The sequence below is a fragment of the Protopterus annectens genome, chromosome 1.part0, assembly GCF_019279795.1.
Source record: "Protopterus annectens isolate FY-2018-M chromosome 1.part0, PAN1.0, whole genome shotgun sequence".
NCBI lineage: Eukaryota > Metazoa > Chordata > Ceratodontiformes > Protopteridae > Protopterus > Protopterus annectens.
Genome location: NC_056725.1, coordinates 1,260,718,853 through 1,260,735,731, shown reverse-complemented (window position 1 = coordinate 1,260,735,731; position 16,879 = coordinate 1,260,718,853). Strand labels below are relative to the sequence as shown.

General features: G+C 42.4%; 1 protein-coding gene across 1 annotated transcript in view; it reads right to left on the bottom strand.

Annotated features, from left to right (window-relative positions):
• Positions 1-16,879, bottom strand: part of LOC122797320 (cytochrome b5 reductase 4) — a 1,879,111-nt gene that overhangs the window by 921,550 nt on the left and 940,682 nt on the right. The gene's annotated exons all lie outside the window — the stretch shown is intronic.

Genomic DNA, 16,879 nt, shown 5'->3' with positions numbered 1-16,879 from the left:
GTAATGCCTGAATGTGGGATTGTGTCGAAAGCCTTTGCCAAGTCAAGGTATGCTGTGTGCACAGATCTGCCCTGGTCACATTTTCATAGAACTCCACCAGATATAATAGGCAGGATCTGCCCTTCACAAAGCCAAATTAGGTAAGATGCAGGGTTTGGAGGTCACCTATGTCTTTATTTATGAGGTCCATAATAATACGTTCCATGGCATTACAGATGAGGCTGGTCAGGATTATGGGTCTGTAATTCCCTGGGTCTGTTGATAGGCCACCTTTCTGGAGGGGAATAACTGTAGCTGTTCTCCATTTCACAGGAACAAAGCCTGTGGTTAGGCTATGATTGAAAAAGGTACTTAGTGGTGATGCTAGTTCATGTTGTAGCCTGTTTAGAAGAGAGTCTGGGATGTCATCTGGTCCCATACAGGCCATGTTCTTTGCCATGGACAGGGGTTTGAGGACCTGTTCTTCAGATATGTAATGTTTGGGGGGGGGGGTTGTTTAAGTTAGGAGAGGATTACGGAGTGAACATTTTGCCAAACCTATCTGCTAGCAGGTTTGCTATCTCTGTGGGGTCAGCGTGTGATACTGCTGACCACCAGTTCTGCACATGCTTAGGTGCTACCCTTTAGGTTACGTACGTAGCTGTAAAAGGCCTTATGGTTATCCTTGGCAGCACTTGCTAGGTTTCTCTCAAAAGAGCTCTTGGAGGATTTGACAAGTTGTCTTAATTGCCTGTTAAGGGTGAGGAGGGTGCTTTTCCATTGTTGGGGCCTTGTGTTTGTTTTCTTGGACAGCAACATTTAGCATTTATTATATAGTTTGTTGATGCTGGAAGTCCACCATGGAGCTTGATTTTACTTGGGGCTTTGACTTTGATTCTGTCTGGTATAGCCGAGTTTATACACTTATGCAAGTGACTATACAAGGCATTAGTGTAAGCTTCGGCATAGTTACCATTTCAGCTTGGGGTGAGGCTTGGAATGCATTTATGCCTTCACCTAGGAGGGTGTAGCTTGCCTTGGTGAAGTATTTTAGTCTGATTTCGCCCTTTGTAAGTTCTGGTGTTAGTGTCAGTTCAAAGGTGACTGATTTGTGGTCAGTTTTAACTAATGAGGGTCCAACAGTTGCAGCAGTGCACCTGTTTGACATGTTGGTGAGGAACAGATCTAGAATGTTTGTTCCTCTTGTCAGGCTAAGGACAATTTGCTCCTGGGCATTTGAATTCACAAAGTCAAGGAATTTTTGTGCTAGCGAGTTTGGGGTAGAGTAGGTTTCCCAGTTGATGGTGGGATAAGTGAAATCCCCCATAACCAGTGTGTGTCCGGTAAACTTTGGATTGCCTTCAGTTTGGTTAAGTAGGCTTTGTAGGTGTTGTGACCCATGGAGAAGGATCTACAACTGGCTAGGACTTGACTGGGAGTCTTACCCACCATAACCTGGAGTAACTCCATGAAGCTGTCCAGTCTAACTAGACGGGAGGTGAATTTATCTTTAATATAGACTGAAACATTGCATCCTTTGGTTTTCACACGTTCATTTTATGATCTAAAGGTGTGGAAAGTATTGTAACCTTGCAGGGTCAGGGTACTCTCTGAGGCCTTAAACCAGGTTTCTGTGACTGCACAGACATCTACATCTTTTAGTGATAGAAGTGCTTCTAGTGAGTGCAGTTTTTGGTTTAAGATCCTAGCATTTAGTAGTATGACCCTTATTTTGTTCTGAGTGGTTAATTTCACGTTGGTAATGTATGATGCACTGCTATTCAATTTAAAATGTACTTATCACCTATCTGTTTCCATCTTGTCTAAGTAGTATGACTTTAATTCATCTATTAATTGAACAACCAATTAAAAAAAAAGTATGCAAGTACCTCAGTTAAATGCTTCACCTAAAGGACTGGTCTGTAGTAATACAGTGCTTACTTCATGCTGCAGTGCACTTCAAATGGATGAATGTGGAATAAGAACAGAAGATCTCAGTGTGGGAACAGTGCCAACAGCCTTCTTTTTACTTTGGTATCAAATAATAAGCCACTAAAAGGCAGAGTATAGATCCATGTGGACTTGGCTCTTTTGCAGAGGACATTACGGCAACTTTACTGATAGACCCTGTCATATGATGGCATTCATAATTGTAGCATTTGTCAGAAAAAGCCAGATATCGCTCTTCAAAATTTTGCTTTCAAGTGAGGTGGATACTACATGCCTGAAACAGTGACATCTCCATAGCAGTTTTAAAACACTATTCAAATACCTGTTTGTGATAATATTTGATATTAAATGCTGATGATACGGAAGTTGATGCAGAGGTTGAGGTTGCAAGCTGTAGTCCCTCTGGTAGACGGTTTGATTCCCTCACTTCTTGTTTGCCTACTGCGATCAAGTCACTTAACCAGCCATTGCTCCCCAGTCGCCCATGAAATAGGATCATGTCCAGTGAGCCTATTTGGTTAAAATAAGATCATCATCATCTGCTTAAATCAGTGTTCTAATGAATGCCACCCCAAAAGTGTACACATCCATGAAACTACCTAGATGTCGCCTGTTAAACTGAAGAGCTTTCTCCCCCCCTCCCACACAGCCCAACATGAGCATATCCCAGTACTTCAGTCCCCCTGGTTAGATCTACCAACCTTTCCCTTCCTGGACTTCCTTGGACTCAACCCACTACAACAAGAAGAAGCTTAAGGCATCCCGAGACAGTGCTTCACATAGAGCTGCAGAGTTTATTTTTTTCTGTTACAACCTACCCTTGTCCCCCACCCATTACATTCATTGGTATATCCAAGGGGAAGGCATGCAGTGGGGATGTACTACAGTATTGCCCTGCCTCCAAAGCAGCTCAGCCAAAGTACATCTCTTCTTGGGTCATGCCCCCCCCCTTCATGTCCACAGCCTCCACCAGGGACTGTACATGAGTAACACCCAGGTGACCCCCCCTCACATTTACAGAATGGGCATGCCTGTTCATCCCAGCCAGTGCCTCAAGCACCTGAGTTGCTAACTGAAACCAGGTCACCTGGGCTGTATTTATGAATTTATACCACTATGCCACATTGGTGGATAAAACTGGAGAGCTAAGCTCATGTGGAGTCTCTTCTGAACAACACTATAGTTATTGGTCTACCAGTCACATTGTTGACATCTTGCACACAAAAAAAGTCAACGAAGGCTGTTTTGGTTGCCACTTCCAAAAAGTGTTCTGACTCACCCTGGTCTTGGGATGTTCAAAAGTTCCTCAACTTGCCCAAGGTTTGTCACAGCAATGACTGACCTATACGACAGCATCAATTCTAAAAGGGGGGTAGGAATAAAGTGTACAACTTAAAAGCCAAGTCTTTGGATTCTCTGCCTGGTGGGATGACATTTAATTCAGTGCTTAGACATTAAACCTATGTATCTGTGATAACACAATACAATCTGTGATAGAGATTTTGCTTTTAAGTCAGCTATGTCTTTCGTGGCAGACAATATACCATCTTCCTTTTCTGAAGAAGAGAGGGTAGATGTTCAATTGTCGCCAAACTGCTGTAAAGGACTCTCTGAATGACTCAAACAACAGACTCAGACATGCACTGCTTTCTGGTGTTCTTATAGGTGCCATTTTGTTAAGTCACACTCCAGCACTGCTCTTTTACAGCTATTCCCCAAACAAATTCTTTTATGAATATGATTGTCACGACAACTAAATGCCTATTGAAACAGACTGCCTGTGTTTCAATAAATTTACCACTGCCCATTAAGTTTGTAAAAAATTAATCGCATAAATAAGTTGTATGCTTAATTAATAGATGTGTATGTGCCCTGATGCCATCACTACTAATAACTGTATTTCCAATCTATGTTTGCCTACTTAGCTAGTACTAAATGACTGGTGGTTCTGGGAGTTCTGCTAGACACATTTTTCAAAACAGTATTAACTATAAATACAGTTTGCAGATAAAGGCTGATTAGACAGTGTAATTTCATATGAAGGCATGTCTATTGCAACGCATGAATGCGATGTGTAACTAGTTGTCTTAAATTATACAATCCATTTCAAGAAGAAGGAATGTGTGGTAAAATAATGACACTGCTTTTTTTTTCTTCAGTGGTCTGTTTTCTGATATTTGTATTACTTACAAAATCCCCCCAGGAAGACAGATGGTCCAGAAATTGTGCAGATTACTGGCAAAACCTGCAAAACTAGCCCCTAGTCAGAATTTTAAGACAACAAATATCCGTTTGAGATAAAAGAATCTCTATAGTCCAGAGTTAAAGTGAAAAAAAACAGCACTTTTTTGAAAGGATTTTGTTCTTTTTCCACCAGTTTTTTTCCCTCAGTGCCATCTTTCTTTATTTGATGTGCAACATGGACAATGAAAGGGAAGATGGCGACTGCTGAAATTTTTTTTCCTTGTAAGTTAAACCTTATGATTGGAACCATATTCTGTCAGACATTATGGTGGCCACCAGAAAGAAGAAAGTGATACACAGGTTACTAAGAAAGATCTCTCTAATAGTCACCGAAAACCTTAACTAAGAAATATTTGTCAAAGACAGATTCCATACCAGCCTGGTTAAAAGTGAAAACAAGAGGGCAAAGAAGATACTCTTGGTCCTTGATATTATCCTTTTGTTTTCGGCTAGTCACATACAATTTTTATTTATTTATTATTTTTTTTATTTAACATTTGTTGACCGGGAATGTCCGACTAGGTTCCACAGAGCCTGTTTTCAGCGGAGGCCCGGGGAGAAATGCTCCAGATGCATGTCTTTGGAATGTGGGAGGAAACCGGAGTACCCGGAGGAAACCCACGCAAACACAGGGAGAACATGCAAACTCCACACAGAAGGCACCCCAGCCGAGAATCGAACCGGAGAACCTCTTGCTGTGAGGCGACAACGTTAACCGCTGCACCACTGTGCCACCCATGCTCATTGTTTCTTTACTCTGATCGTTATGTGCTATGGCTAATTCCAGTTTATGTAATTAACTCTGTGAGAAGATGCCAACACCTGCAATTGTTTTTCCTGCTCTTATTTCAAGACACTAGCATCTACTCATTGGTAGCTACCTGGGAATGGAAAACTCTACAGGTATATTTCACCCCCTGACCTCCAGGGATGTAGACTGATTAGACCAGTTGGTGCCAAACTCCTTTTCACCGTTTTTTTTTCCTTTTGCAAGTTCAGTTCCAGACAAGGAGAACAGGAAAGAGATGACAAACATTAAGTGAAAGGCATTCTTGATACAAAGAGAGAAAGCTCTCAATATTAATTAAGCAGATTGGTCTTACATTGTCAAGTTTATATCTTTTTCTGTATACTGTGTTGTTAAATTGGGCTTTTCTCCTCGGGTCTCCACTGAAAATGGGCTACAAACCCAGATGGACTAACCTGGTTAACAAATGTCAATAAATAAATACATTTCTCTGTGCTACTTAAGTTTCTTTTTGAGGACAAAATCTTGCAATAATTCAGCTTGTCTATGTTTAGTTGCTAAATTACACTTTTACCAACAGGCTGATTCTTATGGGCTACTGTTGCAACAGGCAAATGAGACAACAGAATATGAAAACTTGGACTTCATCAAAGGTACTTGTTTATGGTTTGCTGCAGTAAGGAAGATAAGGACGTTAGTTACCATGAATATTACTGATCTTCAATTGAGAGAAAAAAAATGTTTACAGACTTAACATTATCCCCAGAAAACAACTAAGAGACAACTTTAATGTTTCAGTTCTATCGCTGAGGCAGAAAGGAACAGAAATTTATACTGTTCATCTTATACTGAGATGTCAAGGATGGAGTATATCAAATGAAATATACTCCTAACAGGATTCAGAAATGAGTGCCTGGGAACTGTGGCATCCAGTTCATACTGAAAGCCACAGCAACTGACTATTCCCCAAGTTTTGAAGATCTTAACAATAACTGGTATAATCGATCAAGAGTTCACTTGATAAACAATAACACTGTAATAACAAATATACTAAACCTTTGATAAAACAAGGTCTGTTTAATGGTTCAGCAAGTAGCACTGCCATTTCATAACAGGAAGTTTTCCAGTTTGATTCTTGGCTGGGGTACCATACTGGCAGAGTCTTCAAACCGTTGCTTGTGTCTGCACTGGTTGTCTCCAGGTGCTCTGGTTTCTTCCCAGAGACATGTGTTAGGATTACTGGTGATTTTCTAAGTTGCCTGTAGGTGTGCATGCAGTGAGTGAGTGAATGTGCATGTGCATCCTGCAAGAGACCAGAGTTTTGTTCAGAGCAAACTTTAATGCTTTGAGAGCACAGGCTGCTGGGACAGACCCCTGCATCCCTACAATCAAGTAAAAAGTAAAGCGGGCTGTCAAACAAAGTAGAAATTTCATGAAACAGAACAGCTGTACATAAAACTTAAAACAATGAACAGTCTGAGTTCAGTGTGTGGTAAAAGCCACCAGAGATGAGCATCATTATTAGCATGTGGCATTCAAATATCTTTACAAAGGTCTATAAGCAGCTCCACATAGTTTCATAGTTTAGTACTAGGCTATCTGTCCTGAGGCATTTGCAAGCCTAGCCCTAGAGATGTGGCTTTCGCCACCCCATGTAGTGGTACTAAGGTGTATAGAGTAAATTTAGAATACTGTGCCTTTGTCTAGTAGTGACACATTGAAGACCCCCTTACTTATTAAAATTAGTTTACTGTGCCTCTGTTAAGTAGCGATACAGGGGTGACCCCCAGGGTAAACCTACGATCTCCCATCCACTCGTCAAGATTTCTCTTGAAGAGAGTCAGTGAGGGGCTCTGCCTAACATGGACTGGGATTTTGTTCCAGAGTATGGGAAGCCTCTGAGTTATGAATCTGCCCCTCCAGCATGTTCTATTCATGTTTGTACTGAGGTTTAAATCTTTGGCTCTCGTGGTTCTTATGGATTTTGATTTTTTGAGGTGGAGCGTGTCCATCAATTCCTGGTTGGACATGGCCTTGTATGTCAGGCACAGATCACCTCTGAGCAGGCGGTATGCTACTGAATAGAGCTGGAGTTTCTGATTGGGTCGCTGATCATAACCTGCTTATGTGTTTCAGACATGGATGCCAAGAAATTCACCTGCTCCATGTACTATTAGCTATTGGGGAAAAAAATGTAAACGTGTTTTGACGGCTTTCAAAGTCATAAAACACTTAGTGGATATAGTCAGAAAGGCAGTCTAATGCTGTATATCATGTTTACACTTCCTTTCATGCCTCTAAACTGTTCATATTTTCACAAAAGGTACAGATTACTTCACATTTTTGGTTTGTTCCTTACAAAATCTGTGTTTTTTGGACAAACTACTAAGGACTGAAGTCAACAAATAATGACACACACTGGAGTTACAGAGTTCATATACTTCAGAAAATAAATGCTAACACATCCTGTTATTCTAGCAACTTTTCAACTTCATTAGAAGAACTTAGGGACATGTTACGGGTAAGGACAGCATACAGAAACAAATCTTTTACTTCTGCTGCTGTCATTTGATAGTCAGTACAGGCAGACCTTATTGCTTTTTGTGGGACCTGACCTTAACAACTTTAGTGGGGGGGGGGGGGGTGCTTATTATTTTGTTAAGGTCCAGTAGAGCACCACTCTGGCACTTAAATGGTTTGTCTTTTTCCAAATACCAGAGCATAATCACCATGATCCATGCATCACAAAGAAGTTATAGTTGTGATAATATGTCATGTGAATCAGCTGATCTTTAAGAAGCACTGCTTGCAGATTGCAAAAATGATTATAAAAATTCTTATAAAAAATGGATTTGCCATGAAAATATTTGAGACTTTATATACTCGACTATGTCTGAGACTTCTAGACATCCATTAGCCAAAAAAGAGTGGTGACAGAAAACATTTTTTACTCACACCTGGGATACAACAGTCAAGAGGGGAAACATTAACAAAATCCAAGACCACAGCTCTAGCATTTGCTTAATTATTACCAAGTAGGCAAACATTTACAAAGCTCTCTCTCCTGTGTCGTCTGGGTAGCTACAATCTAGAATATGAAAAAAAAAAAAAAAGCATTATAGAAACTCTCACAGTTGTTTACTATGGACAGCTTGCTACCCCCTCCCCATAAAAAAAAGAAAAACAGATAAGAAGTAGAGCTGCCTCCCTCTGTTTCCTACCTTTTACTATTCTGGGGTTGATTTGGGTATTCAGTCACCCTATTTCCAATCTTCCCTATGCCCTAACCATACAAGGTGTACTCCGTTCCTTAGGTTTGATAAGTGCATGGAGGGACAGCTTTGGAGGATCTCGTGGTTTGGGTAAGCATCCCTTGGGGTATTTGCTACCTGAGTGAATAGTGCTCTGACCTTTGCCTGGCCCTAACCTATCTCCACAAACTGTAAACCATATAGGAGCATAATCTATTTACTTATTTATCAGAACCTCTTCTTTGTTGTTCAGGAAACCAAGTATGTGCAGTAATACTAAAGACCTTCTCTTGCCCATGAACACTACTACTCTTCAGCCACCTATTAAGAGTTATGAGCATTTCAAAACAGAGGACTAGCATAGGTATATATGAATCATTAAGAAACCAACTAACTAAAAATTCATTTTGCGATCATTTGTGGCTTTCATTCATTGAAAACAAAGAAAGTACAGTTGTGTACCTACCATAAATGTAGATGTTCGAGTGTACTCACTGTTGCAGTCATTACAATTTGGTTATCCTACTGGCAGGCTACCCGCAGTCGGCCTGAGTTCCAAAGTCTAGGTCTGGCGTCGGATGATGTCACCTCCTCCCTGACGTCAGTGTGCCAGGGGTATAAAAGATGCAGCTGATGCCATTTTCTTTAGTTTTTCTTGCCCCAGATGTCAGGTGCCCCTAAAATGGTAGGCTAAATTATGCCAATAAGCATGCATACACAAAAAACAACTTTTCTTTCATCTACAAGCAAATACACCACATAGGTTGTATAGAGTAGAGCACAGATAAGTCCCAGCAAGGAAAAGGGGGATGGTGGGAGGGTAACCTGGACTGCAACAGTGAATACACTCCAACATCAACATTTATGGTAGGTATACAACTGTACTATGTTCATCGTGTTTCACTGTTGCAGTCATTACAATTGGGTTGAATCCCAAAGCTAAGGTTGGGAGGCTGGAGCTAAATAGGGTTAGGAGAGGCTATCAGGCCCTGCAGAACTGCAGTGGCAAAGCTTGCCCTGGATTTAGAGTAGAGAGGTAAGTGATAGTGCTTTGTAAACATATGCACTGAACTCCAAGTTGCAGCCTCTAAGATGTCTTTGGTTGGTACTCCTCGGAGGAAGGCTGCTGCTCTGGTTGAATGCGGCCTAATGCCCTTAGGCACTGGTTTGCCATGCTGTGAATAGCAGAAACGAATGCAATGGCCTATCCACTTTGAAATAGTCTGTTTGGAGATAGGCTTTCCTTGTGATCCTGCAGCATATGCCACTAGAAGTTGTTCAGTTTTTCCGAAAGCTTTGGTTCTGTCCAAGTAGAAGCGTAGCTGTCTGTGAATGTCCAAAGAATGCAGGAGTCTCTCACCCTTATTCTGTGGGTTTGGGTAAAAGGTAGGCAAATTAATTGTTTCATTAAGGGCCACACTGGACACTACCTTAGGCATAAATGTAGGGTTTGTCCTTAGAGAGACCCTGTCAGGATGGAAAAATATAAAAGGTTCCACAGGCATGAGTGCCTGTAACTCTGAGACTCGTCTAGCAGAGGTTATTGCTAGGAGCAGAGCTGTTTTCCAGGATAAGAATTTTATATCAGCTGCAGAGGCTGGCTGAAACGGAGGCAGTGTGAGTTTTTCCAAGACATAGTTGAGGTCCCATGCAGGTATTGGTGCTCTCCTTGGAGGTCTTATGTTTTTGGCCCCTCTGAGGTACTGCCTTAGTAATGGAGGAGAAAAAATAGGTGGTTCTGTATTGTAATGAGCTGAAATGGCAGAGGCATGAATTTTAATTGATGAAAAGGAAAGGCCTTTATCTAGCATCTCAGTTAAGTATTGCAAAATCTGAGGAATATTTGGAACAGTCGTGTCAATACCTTGTGCCTGGTTCCAAGCACAAAATCTCTTCCATTTTTCTGCATAAGATTTTCTGGTGCTAGGCCTCCTGGCCACCAAAATAACATCCATCACTGCTTTAGAGAGAGGTGTGTTTTGAATGGCTACATTATCTGCCATGCTGCCAGGTTTAAGGTCCTGAGTTGGCTGTGCAGTATCTGACTGTCTTGTTGGATCAGTAAGTGAGGAATCTGAGATAATGTCTAAGCTGGGCATTGAGACAAGCTCTTTAGGACTGGGTACCAGTGCTAGCGGGGCCAGTCTGGGGCAATCAGTATCATTTTTGGCTTTTCTTGTCTGACCTTGCGGAGTACCTTGGGGAGGACAGGCAGAGGCGGAAAGGCATATACTGTTAGGTTTTTCCATTTGAAAGATAGAGCATCCACTTCTATGCTTGTTTGTGATAAGTCCTTGTGCAGAATCTCTGTAGTTGGCAGTTGTGAGGAGAGGAAAATACGTCTATGTCCGGGCATCAGCAGTTCCTTGTTATCATACTGAAGACTTGTGGATCCAATTTCCACTCGTAGAGATCCATTATGTTTCTGCTTAATTTGTCTGCCAGAGTATTTATCCTTCCTGGCAGGAATTGTGCTTGCAGATGTACTTGGTAAGTCAGTGTTGTGTCCCACAGGTTCATGACTAGTCTGCAGAGGGGGTAGGAATGCGTGCCCCTCTGCTTGTTTATGTACCACATGACTGTAGTATTGTCCGTCTTTATCAGAAGTTGTCCTGGACGAAGTAGATCCTTCAAGGCTGTCAGGGCATTCTGAACAGCTAGCATCTCTTTTTGACTGATATGTAGATGCATTTGACTTGTGGACCATGTACCCTGAATACATCTTCCTGCCATATGGACCCCCAGGCATAATCTGATGCATCTGTTGTCAATGTCTGCCTGGCTGTGGGTAAAGTGAATGGCTGTCCCATGTTGAGGTGACAGGCTTTTGCCCACCATCAAAACTCATGTTGCAGACAGGGAATGAGGGTGATTATTGTTTCCAGGCTGTGACAATGTTGAGTCCAAACACATTTTAGATACCATTGAAGTTCCCTCATACGCAGTCTTGCATATGGAATTAGCAGTATGCAGGATGCCATGAAGCCCAAAACCTGCAGAATTTTGATTTCTTTTTGTTTATTGTGTACCCTAGACCTGTTAGTAATCTTTTTACAAATGCCAGATGCTGTAGTGGAATGTCCTTGTTCTCTGCTTGAATAAGGCAGTCGTCCAAGTAAGGATATATTTGTATCCCTCTTTGTCTGCAAAATGCAATTACTGGTGCCAGGCATTTTGTGAAGACCCTGGGCGCAGTAGATAAGCCAAAGGGCAGTGCAGAGAATTGGTACTGCATTGAGCCAGCTATAAATCTGAGGTATCGTCTGCATGACTGCCTAACTGGGACATGCAGGTATGCCTCTTTTAGGTCTAAAGTCACAAGCCAAGGCAAATTTTGAGAATCCAAGGCAAATTTTGAGAGACAAATCGCCAAGGACTCAAAAGACAATCATAAGGCCTTCTTTAGCTATGTTAGAAACCTAGGAGGAAACTCCCAGATATGCTCAGAATTAGTTCAAAATGATGTGAAGATTACTGAACCTACACACATTGCCAACATACTGGCTGACAGGTTCAGTGCAAACTCCCCCCCCCTCCCCCCCAAAAGGAGAGATATCTATACCAGAGGATTGTAGCCCCCCCAAACATCTCCAACGCCCAGGTGAGAACTGCTCTCTCCAAAGCAAAAAACACAGCATCCATGGGACCGGATGGTGTCCCCGGCTGTGTGCTCCATGAACTCAATGAGGAATTAAACCTGCAGTTAGGACAGCTGTTTAATCTTAGCCTCACCTCAGGATACGTACCCAAGGAGTGGCGCACGGCGACTGTGGTCCCACTTCACAAGGGCGGTGCCTCCACCGACCCTGGAAATTACCGTCCCATTAGCTTGACAAGCCTTATCTGCAAAGCCATGGAGAGGATCATAATGGAACTCATAAATAAAGACATAGGGAACTTGCAGACTTTGGATCCAACCCAGTTTGGCTTTGTCAAAGGCAGATCATGCCTTTTAAACTTGGTTGACTTTTTCGAGACAGTCACCAAGGCCATTGATGAGGGAAAGGCAGTCCATACAGCCTACCTTGACCTGGCAAAGGCCTTCGACACAATACCCCACTCAGGTATCATCGAAAAACTCATCAGCTTGAATGTAAACCCATACATCACAAGATGGGTTGCAAACTGGCTAAGTGACAGAACCCACAGGGTCAGAGTTGCTGGAGCCATGTCAGACTCAAAGCCTGTCACAAGTGGTGTCCCACAGGGCTCAGTCCTGCGTCCACTCTTGTTCGGCATCTTACTTTTCTGAAGTACAAGCAAACACAGGAGGGTTATGGCTGACAAAGTTTGCAGATGACTGCAAACTGGCCATAGTCGAAACACATCTGACACAGATATCCTTCAGAAGGGCCTCACAGAAACGGATAACTGGTGCCAGAGCCATGGCCTAAAGTTAAATGCCAAGAAATGCATAGTCATACCCTTCGGGAAAAACAAGGTTACCCCTAGCTACCATATAGGTGGCAATCCACTGAGCACAGAAGAAGTCATCAGGGATCTGGGGACCCAGGTTGACAGTAGCCTTCGCTTGACACTCATGTTGCTAAAGTAGTTAGGAAAACCTTCTACATTGCCCACCTGATCATGAAGGGATTCACATCTAGATCAAGGGAGGTCATCGCCCCTGTACTCATCACTCATTAGACCTATGATTGAGTACAATGCCCCATTCAGAATGTATCTGACCCGACACCTGCAGCAGCTGGAAAGGCCCCAAAGGTTCCTCACCAAAAGGATAAAGGGTCTCAAAAATATGTCTTATGCTGCCCGACTGAAAGAACTCCAGCTCTATTCAGTCTCATACCGCTTGCTCAGAGGTGACCTGTGCCTGACATATAAGGCCATGTCAAACCCTGATTCGATGAATATGCTTCACCTCAAAAAATCTAGATCCCTCAGAACCACAAGGGCGGGAGACTTAAACCTTGACACGGTTATTAATAGAACATGCTTGGAGGGACAGATTCATCACCCAGAGACTCCCTATGCTGTGGAACAAAATCCCGGTACATGTGAGGCAGAGCACCTCGCTGGCCTTGTTCAAGAGGAATCTTGACCAATGGATGGGGGATCGCAGATATACCCCAGGGATTACTTCAGTGTCACTGCTTGACAGAGGCACAGCAAAATAATAGGCATAGTTTTATTCAAACTAAAGGGGTGGCGAAAGCCAAATAACTATGGGCTAGGCTTATAAATGCCCTTGGGCAGATAGCTTAGTATGAACCTATGAACCTATAATGAACCTATGAACCAAGCCTTCTTGCCCATCATGGGCAGAAGCTGTTGCAGAGTTAACATTATGAATTTTGGAATATCCAGGAATGTGTTTAGAATAGACAAATCCAGTATTGGTCTCTGGGCTTTGTCCTTTCTGGGTACCAAGAATAGCCTTGAGTACATCCTTGTCCCTGCTCTTGCTGTGGTACTTGCAGAATGGCTCTCATGTCCATGAGGGATGAAACTTGTTTTTGTGCCTCTGCCCATTGATTGCGTGGCCGGTCTGGCATACCGTTTGGCCTTGGCAGGGTGTGAAAGTGGAACCTGTACCCTTGAGAAATTATATTTAAGACCCATTTGTCCTGGGTGATCATATGCCAGTTTTGTGAAAAAAGTGCTAGTTCCCCCCGCAAAGGAGCTGCCAGAAGATAAGTGCTTGGTGCTGGTAGGGGAAAGTCATTGAGACTGTTTTCTGTATGGCTGTGATTTTTTCTCTCCGCTTTTAGAGGTAGAAGCACCCTATTGTTTAGACCTGTATGAGCCTTGGGGTTGTGATCTGCCTCTGGGGCGTCTGTATCTGCCTCTTTGCGGCCTGTCTGACACTGGAAAGGACCAATTCTTTGTAGGCCAGTTCCTGCTAAATCTGAGAGGCTGTACCTGTAAAGAATCCTTCACTGTTTGCATAGATTTAGCTTTGTCCTCTATTTTCTTTAACACTTCTTCTGCTTTAACACCAAACAAAGTATCATGTTGTAATGGAGCATCTAAGAGGTTTGCTTTAACATGATCGGTCAGATTCTGTTCTTTTAACCAAGCATGCCTCCTAATGACAGAACCTGTAACTGCAGCCCTGCAGGAGGCCTCTAGAGAATCAAAACCACATTGCAAAGTATGTTTCCCCACTTGTTCAGCTGCATGCAACAAATCCTGCATTTCTTTGTTTTCTGCACATTCTGAATTTGTCAACATTTTCTGTTTAAGCTGTGACATTCGATATTGCTGATATTTAAGCATATGAAACTGACAATTTAAAGCTCTTACAGCCAAGGTAGCAGAAGTATAAATCATTTTCCCCCATCTGTCCAGGGCCCTAGAATCCCTATGAGAGGGGATAGGGTTTTTTGCAGTGGAAGCCTTGACCCCCTTGGGACTCTGAGAAATAGTTTCTGGGTCAGCAGCAGGGTTTTTGTAAAGAAATTTATGTGAATCAGGAACCCTGTAGTATCTGTCTGGCTTAACAGGAGCTGGTGGTAAAGAGTCAGGAGACAGACCGGACTCTGAAAATACATCATCTACAATGTCTAAAGCAGGAGGAATAGCAAGGGGCCTGTGCTGAGGTAATAAAAGGAAGTCTCTGAGCCTTTTCTTGGATTCAGAGTAATCTTGGCTCTCCAAGTGGAAATGCTCCCTCATAGTATGCAGGGTCTCCCCAAAAGAATAATCCTCAGGAGGAGAGGCTGAAGGGATAGATTCTTCAGCATCAGAGGAAGGGAATATTCATGTTCAGAAGAAGAATCAGAGGAAATGGAAACCTGATCTGTAGATTCATATTCTATCTCTTGCCTAGGCCTCTTATCAGGAGGGGGATGGGAACCCCTGATCAAAGTAATTAGGTCTTCGGCCATTTTAAGCATCTGCTTTTTAGGCATGGAGGCCTATCCAGGAGAATGCTGTACTTGTTTCTTTGTCTTTAGAACTGCTTTAGTCTTTGCCTTTGAAGCTAAAGATGGTTTTACATATAACTGTGTAGGCCTGAAAACACCCTCAGAAGCCGATGCCTGCTCAGCGGCTCTGGACCCATCTGAGGGAATAGTTTCAGTGTCCAATACCTTGAGTTTCCAGTGGCCTAGTCGGCTCCAAGTGAGAGCTGGAAGCGGCCTGTGGCTCTGAGGTAGCGGGCATCAGGGGCTGCGAAAGCGCCTCATTGAGAACCGGCGACAGGCCTAACAGATGCCTCGTCGTCGGTTTTGGACCTCGGATGCTTTCCTTTTTCTTTGCGCTTTTTATAAACTCCGGTCATCGGCTGTTCTGACGGCATTACATAATTGAATCTTCTGCCAAAGTAATGAAATGCAAAATCGTACCGACGCTTAATCGTGCATTGGTTAAATCTAGCACAAAACTAACAACTAACAACTAGCAACGTCGTGGTCAGGGCCTAGGCAAGGAATACAGTAAATCCTTATGCGGTATTTGCTTCCCACAAGAAATGCAATTATTAACTTTTTCTGACATCGGTCTGGAACAAGAAAAAAGTTTCCCCAACGGGGTACTTAGCTTTAATGACTTTGGATCTGAAATTCGAATTTGAAAATCTCAGGAGTCGCCCAACCGGCACTTGCGAACTGCTTTTGCTTCGGGCACCGCATGGCAAGAAAGACTGGAGGAAATGGCGAAGGCTGCATCTTTTATACCCCTGGGGCAGTGACGTCAAGGAGGAGGCAACAGCAACCAACGCCGGACCTAGACTTTGGAATTCGGGCCGACTGCAGGGAAGCCTGCCAGCAGGATAACCCAATTGTAATGACTGCAACAGGGAAACAAGATGAACATCTAAAGATGTAGAGAGAAGTTTTCAGTAGCTCTAAATGCTGACTGCAAGTAAATCAAACTAATTTCAGTACACCACAAGAAAAGCATTTATCACAGTAACTCTGAACAGATAATCAATATCAAAGAAGCCAAATATTAAGGTAATACTCAGTAACTACAGGAAAATTAATGTCTGCATTCAGAAAGTCGAACAGCATAAGTATACCTCTTAGTGCAAGAAATCTGGACAAAGCTGAACAAAATTGGGGGACAAAGACCCAAAAATAGGGACATATTTTAAATATTGCTGATACAAACTTCGAAAGTTGTTAGACTAACAGGGTTTGCTTTTGACATACATTTTCTGAAGGATTTGAAGTCAGAAACTCAAATGCATGTCATTATTTAGTGACTTCAATACTTAGATCATCCCAGCGATTTGCCAGAAAACCACAAATATTATGAGGAACACACCAAAAATATGAGCCAAAAATCTGGACATTCTGCTAAAATCTGTACAGTTGAGAGATATACAAGTTACTTTTTCCTGATGTATATCAATTATTCCAGTGGATTCAACATTTCCTGCACAACAAAAAATATGCAGCAAGATAAGCGAATGAAGTGTGTACAAATTATGATTATTGTACAGATTCATGAACTAAAAGCAGCTAATATATTATGACACTTGGTTCAAACAAAGCTTGTGCATTGCTTAGACCAATTTCAGGTAAAAAGAATTCAAGGGCAGCACTGTGCAACAAAAATAACAGCTAAAACCAATTACACTATTTTATAAATGCATTCCAGTTGTTAGGCATTGCGAACATAATGCACCTTGAGCAGAACTGAAGAACATTAACCAGTTTTTCATCTAAAAGCGCAGAGAAAAACATTAAATATCATTACAGTGTATAGGAACTCTTGTTCTAACAGAAGACCAGAGTCTCTA